Below are 11,793 nucleotides of genomic sequence, written 5' to 3'. Positions count from 1 at the left end.
AAAAACTTGGGAAGTAGATGTGACAACTGGCGAGAGAGAGAGAGAGTTTTACTTGGTTTGGGAAGAGCTCTAGGAGTTTGGTTTCGTTGTGGTGGTAACTAATGTATCATGTTCTATCCTTTCCTCATTGTCAATCAACATGTAATCATCGAAAGTTATAGCTACTACCCTTAAGCACTAAACAGAGAAGATCCCTATGAAATCCTGTTACGGTTAACCCCTGTCACTAGGGCGCCTTGATAGATCACAAGAATGCAAACCTGATCGGTATCATTAAGGATAGAGATATGGGTTTGGTTTGGTTTCTTACTTCCTTGTGGAAAAATTGCCTCTCCTTTCGAGGGAGTATCCTAGATGTCTATGAATGGGTTACCCCTATCACTATGGCCCCTCGGGTATACGATCTAAGATTCTCTCTTTACGAAATTAGCAATCCCAACACAATCAATTAATACGACATGGCAAACAAGTCTCATGCATATCAAATTGAAACAAGACAAGCAAAATCATTCAATGAGTGAAAGCATAAGCATGAATCTTACATCATAACCTATCCACAACTATTCCCTGATCCTAGAACAAAGAATCTACTCCATAGACGCAGGGGAAAAATCCAAAGACATAGTATAATTAAACATTCAATCTCCAGACAAAAAGAGAGAGGGAATAGAGATGTTTATTCAATGACGTCGAGTGATCTTTGAATTCAATCCTTTGCTTTTGGAGTTGATGCGGTGATGGAGGTGATCTCGGATCGTCGAATAGAGGTCAGGGACGGCGTGGAACGACACCAAGATGTATCTCTCTTTTCCGGCCCCCCCCCCCCCCCCCATCTCAAGGGGAAGGGTTAAGAGCCCTTTTATAGGCTAGGGCACAGGCGCCGCACGACCCGTGCCACGGCCATGCGAGATCCGCACGGTCAACTCCTCTCCTTTTTCGGGTAAAGTGGCACGGTCGTGTGAGATCCGCACGACCATGTCTTCCTTTGACTCTGGTCGTGAGGCACGGTCGTGCAAGGTCGCACGGCCGTGTGCTGCTCTCTCTCTCGGGAATGGCCACACGGTTGTGCAGGGTTGCACGGGCGGTGTCAAGTGGTTTTCTGCTTTTGCTCCGATGCGTCGACAATCGTCGTTTTCGCTCCAAAAGTTATCCCTGTCAACACAAAACTAAACAAAAGTATATCTCCGATAAAAGAGTAATTAATACTAAATAAACAACAGGAGAGATGATCGTCCAAAGAATATATACAAATAAAGCAAGTGAATGTGCGTTAAAACATGCATAAACGATCATAATATCTACGCACATCACACCCCCAGACTTGAACTTTTGCTTGTCCTCAAGCAAAACGATGCAATCTATATTCATGAGTTCTTATAGTGTATAATAATCCCTAGTGCATTCGCCTAACTCTATCAACTAGTTTCATTGATAAGCATGTTTGTGGAGTAACCTAAGTATGGCCTAAGCATAAGTTCTTTGTGCTTGGTGTAATAAGTGGCTCAAGCTCTTCAAGTTTTAATTTTTTTTGTCCTAGTCAAGTCGTCATACAATTGAGTTCCTAATGTTCCCGGTGATAGGCACTTACCTGCCACACACTTGGTTCGTTTCCCTTAAAATACACAAGGTCTCAAAGGATACTACTCGGAATCAAGAGAAACATAACGTTTATTTCCCCAGTAACCTAACTCGGTCTCAAAGGGGTAAATTGTTAGTTTCCACTCACGACAACTATTTTTTATCCCTTATTCAACTTTGTTTGGGTGCTATAGAAGTGTAGCACTAATCACAAATGCAAGATGCAAATGTTAGGATTTAGATTTTTCTGAATGAGCTTCCATGATCCGAGGTTATCCAGTAACCAAAATGTAACTAAGGAATCCCCATGGGAACACAAGTACTAAACAAATTGGATGAATCATAACTATTTCAAAATATTTCTACTATTCAAGTTTAAGTGAAATGAAAGTAAGATCTTTAAGGTTAGGTCAAAACTTATACTAAACTCCGTACAATACTTAACTTATTTTATGCTACTAAAGATAGAGAAAGGAGGTACACCAAACATACTAACACTATCTCTATGACATATGAACTAAGAAAATACACGTACTAGTCATTTTGCTATTGGACAAGTCAGCAGAAGAAGTAGAAAGTTCGATGCTCTCAAATATGCCTCAAAGCTATTTTTATTATTATTTTTTTTTCAAAATAAACATGATGAAAAACTACAAGTGGGAAAAGAAAGTGCAATATGAAACTGAAAAATAAAATGAAATGCAAGTAGATAAATCAAAATAAATAAATATGCCGAAAGACACGGAAAAAGACTCGACTCGACTCAGGTTGTGCAAACACAACACCCCTCAGACTTAGACTTTTCAACGTCCCGATGAGATCAAAACGGTGGTGGGGGAAGGGGATCAGAGGGTCCCCGTTGTGTGCCGGAGGGAAATCTAAACATACCAGGAAGATGGCCAATGTGCTGGTGATATAGGTAAAGAGCGTCTACTTGTTGTCTAGTAATATCCATATCATCCATAAAATTCTTCATTCTTTCCTGGTCAACCTTATAATCCTGAACAAATCATGTCACCTTGTTAGGATGTATACTAAAAGCCTAGCTTTTGTATAAACATTTATTTTGAAGTGAGAATCACATTGGTCAAATGTCTGCATTTAGTTAAATCCAGTTGTCCATTTAATTTATATTGTAGATAACATGGTGTGCAGTGTCACACAGAAGATCATGTTATCAGTTCCTTATAAATTATAAATAGTAGCTCATAATCGAGATGGATTGGGATAAACCATTGGAATGGTTATAGTGTAATTTGGTATTAGTTTGTCTTGACTATAAAATTACACTAGTACACTATGAGTGTATTGAGTAGAACCATTTGAGATAGTTTCTTTTTATACTGACTGCATAAAAGAACATGACCTCTATTATTATTGAAGTGTGTGCTCTTAATACCGATATAACAACAAACATGTATACTTAGTATTTATTTCTTTGACTTATCAAAGGGTAAGATTTAGCTCGATAAATCAAGAGGCACAATAAGTTGGGAAATAACATTATTTATATGGTGTGTTATTGGTTATAGAAGGAAACTGTGTCCTAGGAATCTAGGTTGATGATGTCCCCAAGAGGAGGTCATAAGGATTGTCATGTAAACCCTGCAGGTGGACTTAGTCCGATATGACAATAAGGTTGAGTGGTACTACTCCTGGACTTAGATATTAATTAAGTGAGTTTTCAGTAACTCATTTAATTAATGGACATTCGGTATCTTAAACACAGGGAGACTAATACACTCATGATAAGAAGGAGCCCATAATGTAATATGGGATTGGTGCGGTAGTTCAATAATGACTCTTTAGTGGTATGAGTTATTATTGATGAACTTTGAGTTGGGTGTTCGGGTCGAACACAGGAAGCTCAAGTCCATCAGGAGGTCAAAACCAATTCCTCATCTAGGTCTCTGTTGTAGTCTCTTATTAAAAGCCTTTTTATCCACCCAAAGCCTAGCTTCTTACCCAAGCTAGGGGCGGGCCACATCCTTTCTTGGTGCCGAAGCAAGGGGCCGGCCAAGCCCATCTTGGTGTCCAAGATGTGGTCGGCCAAGCCTTGCTTGGTGACCAAGCAAGGGGCCGACCACTAAAGTAATAAAAGAGATATTTTAATTTTTGTAAAAATCTTTCCTTTTACAGTAATTTACAAAGGATTAAAAGAGTTATTTGTAATCCACTTTGGTAAAGTGCTATGACTAAGGAACTAACTGCTTTGCATCAAACTCATACATGAGATTTGGTTCCATTGCCACCATGAAGAGATACTATTAGTTCTCATATGGACGAGAAGTGTGCGGTGTTTCCGAGAAATTAGAAGTCGGAGAGGAAGACTGCTCGTGAATGCCGAAAATGAGTTCAGGTGAGCCCTATTCCAAATGATCGAAATCACCCAAACGAGCGAAGCCAGAGCAAAAGCCCCGGACAGAAAGTCAACATGGAGTTGACTCTGGTCAAAGCGCCCGGAGTCTGATCACCCGTAGGGGTGTAAATGAATCAAACCGCTCATGAGTTATTCGAACCTCGATTCGATAAAGGCTCGTTTGAGTTCGTTTAATGAAGCTCTTTAAGATAAATACACTAAGCTCAAGATTCATAATACTCAGCTCGTTAGCTCGTGAATGTGTTCATTAGTTAGCTCAGGAATCAACTTTTAAATGAAAAAATAATAGTTTTGATATTGAATTTATAGATTTTACTCTCTACTTATAAAAAATATAGACAAATATATTAAATTTATTTATTATAATAAAATTATATATTTTAATAAGAATATTATAATTTTCTCTAAATATATAATTTATCTTTTAATGAATATTTAAATTTATAATTTATATTTATTAAGCTGGTTTAAGCTCGATAAAAGCTCGAATAAACTCGTGAGTTATGAATATATTTGTTAAATAAAGCTCAACTCGGCTTGATTATAAACGAGAAAAATTCAAACATTCAAGAGATCAACTCAGCGTAACTCGATTACACCCTAGGTGCCTGGAGCTACTCTGGGCACCTGGACCAATTTAGTCCAGCCAAGGCGCCTTGACTCCACGACGTGGTGGATCAACATCAGCAAGGGTCCGGGCGCCTAGTGTCACGCCCCAAAAGAGTCCCTGTCCGAGAAAATTTCGACAGCATCTCCCCTGTACGATGGACAATCTGAAACTTTTCTACATCCTCACATACCTCAGCCACAGGCGGCTGGAATAATAAAAACAATAAACTACAACCACAGACATTCCACGCAGTTTATATAACAAGTAACAGAAGAATAATACTCTGACTCAAAATCAACCCTACTCCACTACACTCGTAAAGCTCAAATCCGATGAACTCACCTCTTCTGCCGTCCAGGCAGGCATGTAGTAGAATAAATCCAAATCCAAATCCATCGATATAATAAAATCCATACAATGTCCATAAGTAAAATAATCCAAAACATAACAAGTTCAAAACAGTTTAGAACAGAAAAGAAACCAAAAGAAAACCAATCATATCCTCGAGGTCTGCAGGGACCAGCAACTGGAACTCTCTCCTGACAGCATCAACCTGAAAATATCAACAATGAAGGCGGGGTGAGTCCAACACTCAGCAGGTACAACTGATATACAAAGTAGGGAAATAACACCTAGCACTAATCATGCGTACAGTCTCCTGATATAAGAAAGATAAAAATGCAACTGAAGTGACAGGAGAGAAACTGTACTAACCAGGACCTGAGTATAAGGACAAACAGTCCGAGTGGCATAGGAATCCTGTATGCATGTCAAACATAGGTATCCAAACAATATGCAGCATATAAATGCAGCAAACACAAACACAAGAAATAAATGCATCATGCATATGATGCCAATGATGCATCCTGATCACCCCTGACGCCAGTCGATCATCTCACACAATAGAGAGACCGAGTGGGTAGGGCTGTGACAACCGTGCACTCTGACGTCACTACTCCTGATGAGTGACCGAGTGGACGGGATGCTGTCGGAGTACACCTATCCTCCTACCCCAAATCATAAATGGGGGAGCGCAATGCTCTCATCTCCCGGTACACGATGACGGGGAGGAATCCCTGCCGGATAACACGTTGTGTCACACTACCCATGAGCGGACCAACGGTGCCTAACAGAGTCCCTGCTGCAACACACTCTGCCTGAATCGACCACTAACCCATGAGTGGTGGTGTGTGCAGATCCATGTAACTGGCGATGTGCTCAACAATAATGGAGCGAACTATCGCACAGTATGCAATCATGCAAATGGTGCATGACACTAACCACAAGATATCCTGACCTAATCCATATATATATATAAGTGCATCATAGGTCAACGAATCAAATCAAATCAAAGGTACACAAGGTATAAAACATAGGTCCTGAACATGGTGAAGCATGGTATATCACTACCCCTATAAGCATGTATCAACAGGTAAGGAATACATGAGATGTAAAACAAACAATCAATCAATCATGTAACAATTATCGGGTAGTGATTAACCGGAACAATTAAGAAACATAATTAATGCAACTTGTTATATTCACTACTATGTATATCAAATGACATAAGTCAAAAGTACCCGCCTCCGATAAAATGATCCAATCTGACTCCGAGATACTCGTCTCGCGTCAAAGTCCTGTGTCACCAATAAATATACTTTTACTTAACTAAATTCTTATAATTAGTTAAATAAACTCTCCAACCCTAAATTAGAGCAAAAACCTTAATTCAAAAGCACATAAACCTAATCAACATGTATCATAATCATGTTCCTTACCTAGACTCACATGATCATCTAATTAAGCAATAATGCTAGATTCGTAGACCACATCAGATATAAAATGTATCAAGATCTCTACATCATACCTTACTGCTCCTTCACCTCTCACAACCCTCTTCTGTTAATTTACAACCAGATAGGTCAATGAAGTCAGTCCCCAGTAGCGTTGTTGTCGGATCCCAATAGCCAGAGTCGCTGCTGGAAACCTAGAAAAACCCACCAGAAAAACCCCCTTCCAGCTGTAATCCCTCACTAAACATAACAGGAAGAGATTAAAATTCCAACTAAAGATAGATTCTTATTCCAACTTCAATCCAGCACTCCCTTACCTACAAGATCACCACTCTGCTGTAAAGAAGAGAGTGGCACCGGCAGTGGTGAACTAGGGCACAGTAGCAACACAGATAGAAGAAATCCACCGACTGGTCCAAGCAAGGTCAAGAACTGAGATCATTAACACGGATCAAGCCATAACCCAAATTCCACACCACATAACTTACCTCCAAAACCAACTAAGGCTCGGCTGTACCTGATGGCCGGCGACAGTGAGGGGCAGAGGTGCGGCTCCATGCAACGTCGGCTACTAGCTAGGGCACGACGGCGATCGGCACAAGGGGTGCGGCGCTGCTTTGCTGAGGACAAACGGTCGGCGTCAGTGGGCAGAGAGGGCTCGGTCTGGCTGTGCTCGCGTGTCGCCGATGCTTGGACAAGGAGGAATAAGAGATCGGCGCAGTCGGGGATGGCTAGGGCACAAACTGGCTCGGCAGAGGAGAGAAAGGAATCGGGAGAGGAAGTCGGCGCGAGGGAGGTTTAGGGCATGGTCCTTGGCGAGGAGATGAAGAGAAGGGGGAAGAAGGAACCGCCGGGCCGGCGCCGGTTAGGGCAGAGAGTTCGCATCGGGCGGGGGAAGAAGTGCGGCTCGGGTGCGCGAGGGAGAGGGAAAAAAAGGAACGGCGAACAAAACAAGAAAAAGAAAAAGAAAAAAGGGAAAAGAAATTAAAACTTTTCCTCATTAAAACAGGGTAGCCTAAACAGGCTTTTCCTGACCTAAACTCGTCCATACGAGCTCCGAAAAATTTCCAAAAATTCTGGAAAATTTTATTATTAATATTCGCCTATTTCCGGTATTTTACACCTAGCTAGAGCAGGTCCAAGCGCCCAAATCGGGATAAAATTTTATCCCAACTTCATCACGTAGCCGTTTACGAGATGATAAAAGTTGCCACACTAGGGGCGCTCGGAGAGGGTCCGAGCACCCAGACCGTGCCACGTCAGCAAACAGTCATTTTTGATCAATGAGCTATAAATAGAGCGCTGGTCTTCTCCTTTTCTAACAACACACTCTTTACTTCAATTCTCTTTCTGTTTTTGTTTGCGAACTTAATTTTTGTGTACGAGGCTTCTCTGACTCCAACGTTTCATTCGAAAAGGAGATCTTCATAGTAAGCTCATTTGCCTTAAAGTAACAATTCTCTGATTACCAATCAAGTAAATTGATTGTCTCGAACTTCTCTTTTATTCTGTAATATTTCTTTAAGTGTATAATTATTTTAAAGCCTGATCGAGTTGAAAAAGGTATTTTCTTCTTTTTTTATGCAGGGCAATTCACCCCCCTCTTACCTGCCGCAAGGGAGCTACATATAGCTCCCCCTTCATTGATGCTAGCTTACGAGTTACTTGGTTCTCCGTGACTAGCCATCAGTGCTAGTCTAGCATATATAGGCTTCTATCTCGAATTCATATTATAAACTTTCATCCCAAGTGACCTTCAAATTTTTGTGCTTGTTTTGCTTTGGCTCTTTGTCTTTTTCCTTCTTGAGCTCTGGGCAGTCATCTTTTATATGTCATTTTTGACAATTGTAGCATCGAACCTTTCTTTTGCTTTTTGGATTTTTCTTGTTATGCATCTCTTTAAACTTGTTAGATTTTAAAAAAAATTAAACTTCCTTGCAATATAAGTTTCTTGGTCTGCATGAAGATCTGAGTCTAACTCAGGTTTGTCCTTCTTGGTGGCTCTTAGTACCAAGTTCTGGTTTGACTCTTTTCGTATACCTATACATCTAGATTCATGTAATTTTAATGTAAAAAAGAGACCTTCTAGCGTACTTACCTCTAGGCCCTTTGATATATAGTAGGCGTCTATGATAAACGTCCACTCTAGAATTCTGGGAAAGGTGTTGAGCGCGTAGCGAATTGAGTTTAATCAAGTTTAATCAGTCTGGTGATCAGCTCCTTGATCTTCGCGTGTAGTTGAGCTACTGTCTCACATTTTTCCAGACGGAGGTTTGTTAGTTGATTCTGAAGAATGTCTCGTCGTGCGAGCTTCACTTCGGATGTGCCTTCATGAAGCTCCAGGAATTTTTCCTAAAGTTCTTTGGCTGAAGAGTAGCTTCTAATGCGTTTGACTTCTTGAGGCGGTAATACGCTTAGCATGTGGTATTCCGCTCGACTATTGGCTACGAAGTTGTTTTGTTCCTTCTTCATCCACAGGTATTCTTCTTTCTCCTCTCATTGTTGATCCTTGGAAGTACAAAACTATACTTGATTATTAAATGCATTTTAAAATCAATTTTTAGGAATACCTTCATTCGGTGTTTCCAATATGTGAACTCCCCCTCGAACTTTGGTTGATTGACGCTTGGTCCGACCATCAATTTGTTTACTTTGGTCGGTGGTTAGTCCTTCTGAAGCTCCTTTTGATACCACTTGTTAGTTCCAGTGTAGCCGACAAGAGGGGGTGAATTGCCTAAAATGAAAAATGTTACCCTTCTCAAAGCTTTCGACGTTTAAATTAAACAAACACTTTGATTAAAGAAAAGGAATACTTAAAACAAAGTATTATGAGACTACTAGGGTTACTTGGTTTGCAACTAGAGAGATTACTAATCCAAGGCAAATAAAACTCTATATGTCGACTCCTTCTTCACCACAAGTCGGAGGCAGAGAAATCTCGTACAGGACATTAACAGCTCAGACAAATAAAGAATAAAATGGAAACTCGCTTACAGTAAGTGTTATTTCGAATCTCGAGCACCAAGTCTCCTTTGATAGTCTCACTGGTCGAAGTGACTATTTGATGACATGGCAAGTTCCGGGCACCCGGACCCTCTCCAGGAGCCCCTAGCTGGGCGAATTCTATCTCCACACAACGGCTTCACAACGGCCAAGTGATAAGGATTTATCCACTCTCGGGCACCCGGACCAGCTTCAAGCACCCGGACCATTGTTGACATGGCCTCAACGTTGATGCACAACGACGAGGTGTCTGCTGGGCACCCTGGTAGTCCGGGCACCTGGACCATCTTGTCTGAGCGCCCGAACCAGATGATCCAGGCGCACGAATCAGTCAGCCTTATGCTGATTGTCTGTCACCTTCTCCAGTTTCTTGGGTGATCCTCCGGCCTTCCAGAATTGAGCTCACCCGAACCCAACTCCAACCTTCTCCTCGAACAATCTTCCGCTCCAGGTTCTCGTCCTTCAGAAACACCGTACGCAACCTTCTCACTGCACCGACGTACTCTTCTACAGCTTATTGTCCCTTGGATGCACTGAGCTCAACTCGATTCTCGTGTCATCTTTCTTGTCCGCCGCATCTTCCTCTCGACTTCTTGTGTTTCTAAGCTCCTACACACTTAGACACAAGAATCAAATACACATGATCTAACTTGACTTAGTTGATCACATCAAAACCATCACAAGGTACTTACATGTATCACCAATCGATTAATGTAAATCCAGAATTACAAGTTTAGCGAAATGGTGTATCAATCGATTGGCACAGATTGTCATTCAATTGGTAACCAATTTCGAGCACACAGTAGCTTCCCAAATCGATTAGCGAAATCTATTAGGGCATTGCCAATCGATAGGAGCAATCGATTGGCAGGCCTTCTTCAAGAGCATAGAAGAATGTCAAATCGATTGGTCAATCGATTAAGCATTGTCAATCGATTGAATCATAGAAGTTTCACGAGGAAACAATAGACCACCAAATCGATTAAACAATCGATTGGGATTCAAAATAGAATAATCTCAATTGTTGATCTAGAGTCAGTGACCATTCAATGAATAATCAAATGATCATTAATCGATTACGGGTTTCTACCAATCGATTAGTGGTGACCAAAAAGTAGAGAAATGACCCGATTCTGAAACATTTATAAAGGGGCTTAAGGCACTAGAAGATACTACTATTCCATTGTGCTCTTTCCGCTCAAGATCCATCTCAAGCTTTTATTTGTAACACTCTTAAGCAACTAAAAGGAGAATCATGCTTAACTTATAATCTTTTCTAGTTCTTCTTTGTGTTGCCTTTTCTTTGAGTGGGAGCTGTAAATTCCCTGCAATACTGTTATAAGAAATTTTTTCATCTTCAATTTGTGTTCGAGAAGGAAAAATTTTAATGGAAGAAGAGAACTAGGAGTTGACCCTTAGATTAGTCATTTTAAGAATACGGATATCAAATAAATCAATGGTGTTAACACTTTGGTGTGCTTTACTTCAAGTTTACATTATAAATTAAAATTAAAGAAGCAAGTGAGTTATTCACCCTTCTAACTGTTATGGTCCTAATATCTTTCACTTCAAGATGTGATATTTGTTGACTTGGTAAAGAGAGTACTTTTGGATATGGACAATGATATTTGTTTGCCCTGATTCGTAGCTACATTTGGATATGAATGGAAAGATATAATCAGAACATATTGTGGTAAAAAGTAAATATGTTCACCCTCAGTATTTTCGTTAATCTGTCTTAAAGTCAACACGGAGGAGGTAAATCATGAACGACTACTAGCCTTTGGAATAGTGACTAGCACATAAGGGAGGTATTTACCTCGATTTTACCGAGATTCGAACCACAGACCTCATTGTGGCAACACCTTATGCGCTAACCACTAGACTCATCCGAAAAAACATATAATCAGAACATATGATTGTATAATGAAATGTCATTAGGTTTATCCTTAAATTTAGAGTAAATTTGTATACAAATTTTTAAAATAAAAATGTTTATAATTTTAAATATAAATTATATTTTAGATATTATCTAACTATATCTTAATATTACTAATAAAACAAAATTTACATATAAATTAATATTGAAATTCATATTTGCTGCTTCCAGGTGTCTGAGTAACCTAGCGCACCTTCCCTCGCATGTGCTCGCGTGATTATGCACTGTATAGTTAGTGTTTTTTTTTTACTATTTCCATTTTTCTGAACATTGAATTTAAAAATAAAAAAAATGTTTATTATTGAGTTTGACAGTATTTGAAATATATATATTAACACAAGGCAACACATGTATCTTCATTCCATTTGTTAAAAAGGCTCAAATAGATAGCCAATTACCTTCCTGTGAATTATTCGAATTGGTTAGAAACAAAGCCATTAGAAAATTTTGATTGTCCATATGGACACGGTCACAATTCACTAAGCGACCC

The sequence above is a fragment of the Zingiber officinale genome, chromosome 9A, assembly GCF_018446385.1.
Source record: "Zingiber officinale cultivar Zhangliang chromosome 9A, Zo_v1.1, whole genome shotgun sequence".
NCBI lineage: Eukaryota > Viridiplantae > Streptophyta > Magnoliopsida > Zingiberales > Zingiberaceae > Zingiber > Zingiber officinale.
This window is presented reverse-complemented; position numbering follows the sequence as displayed.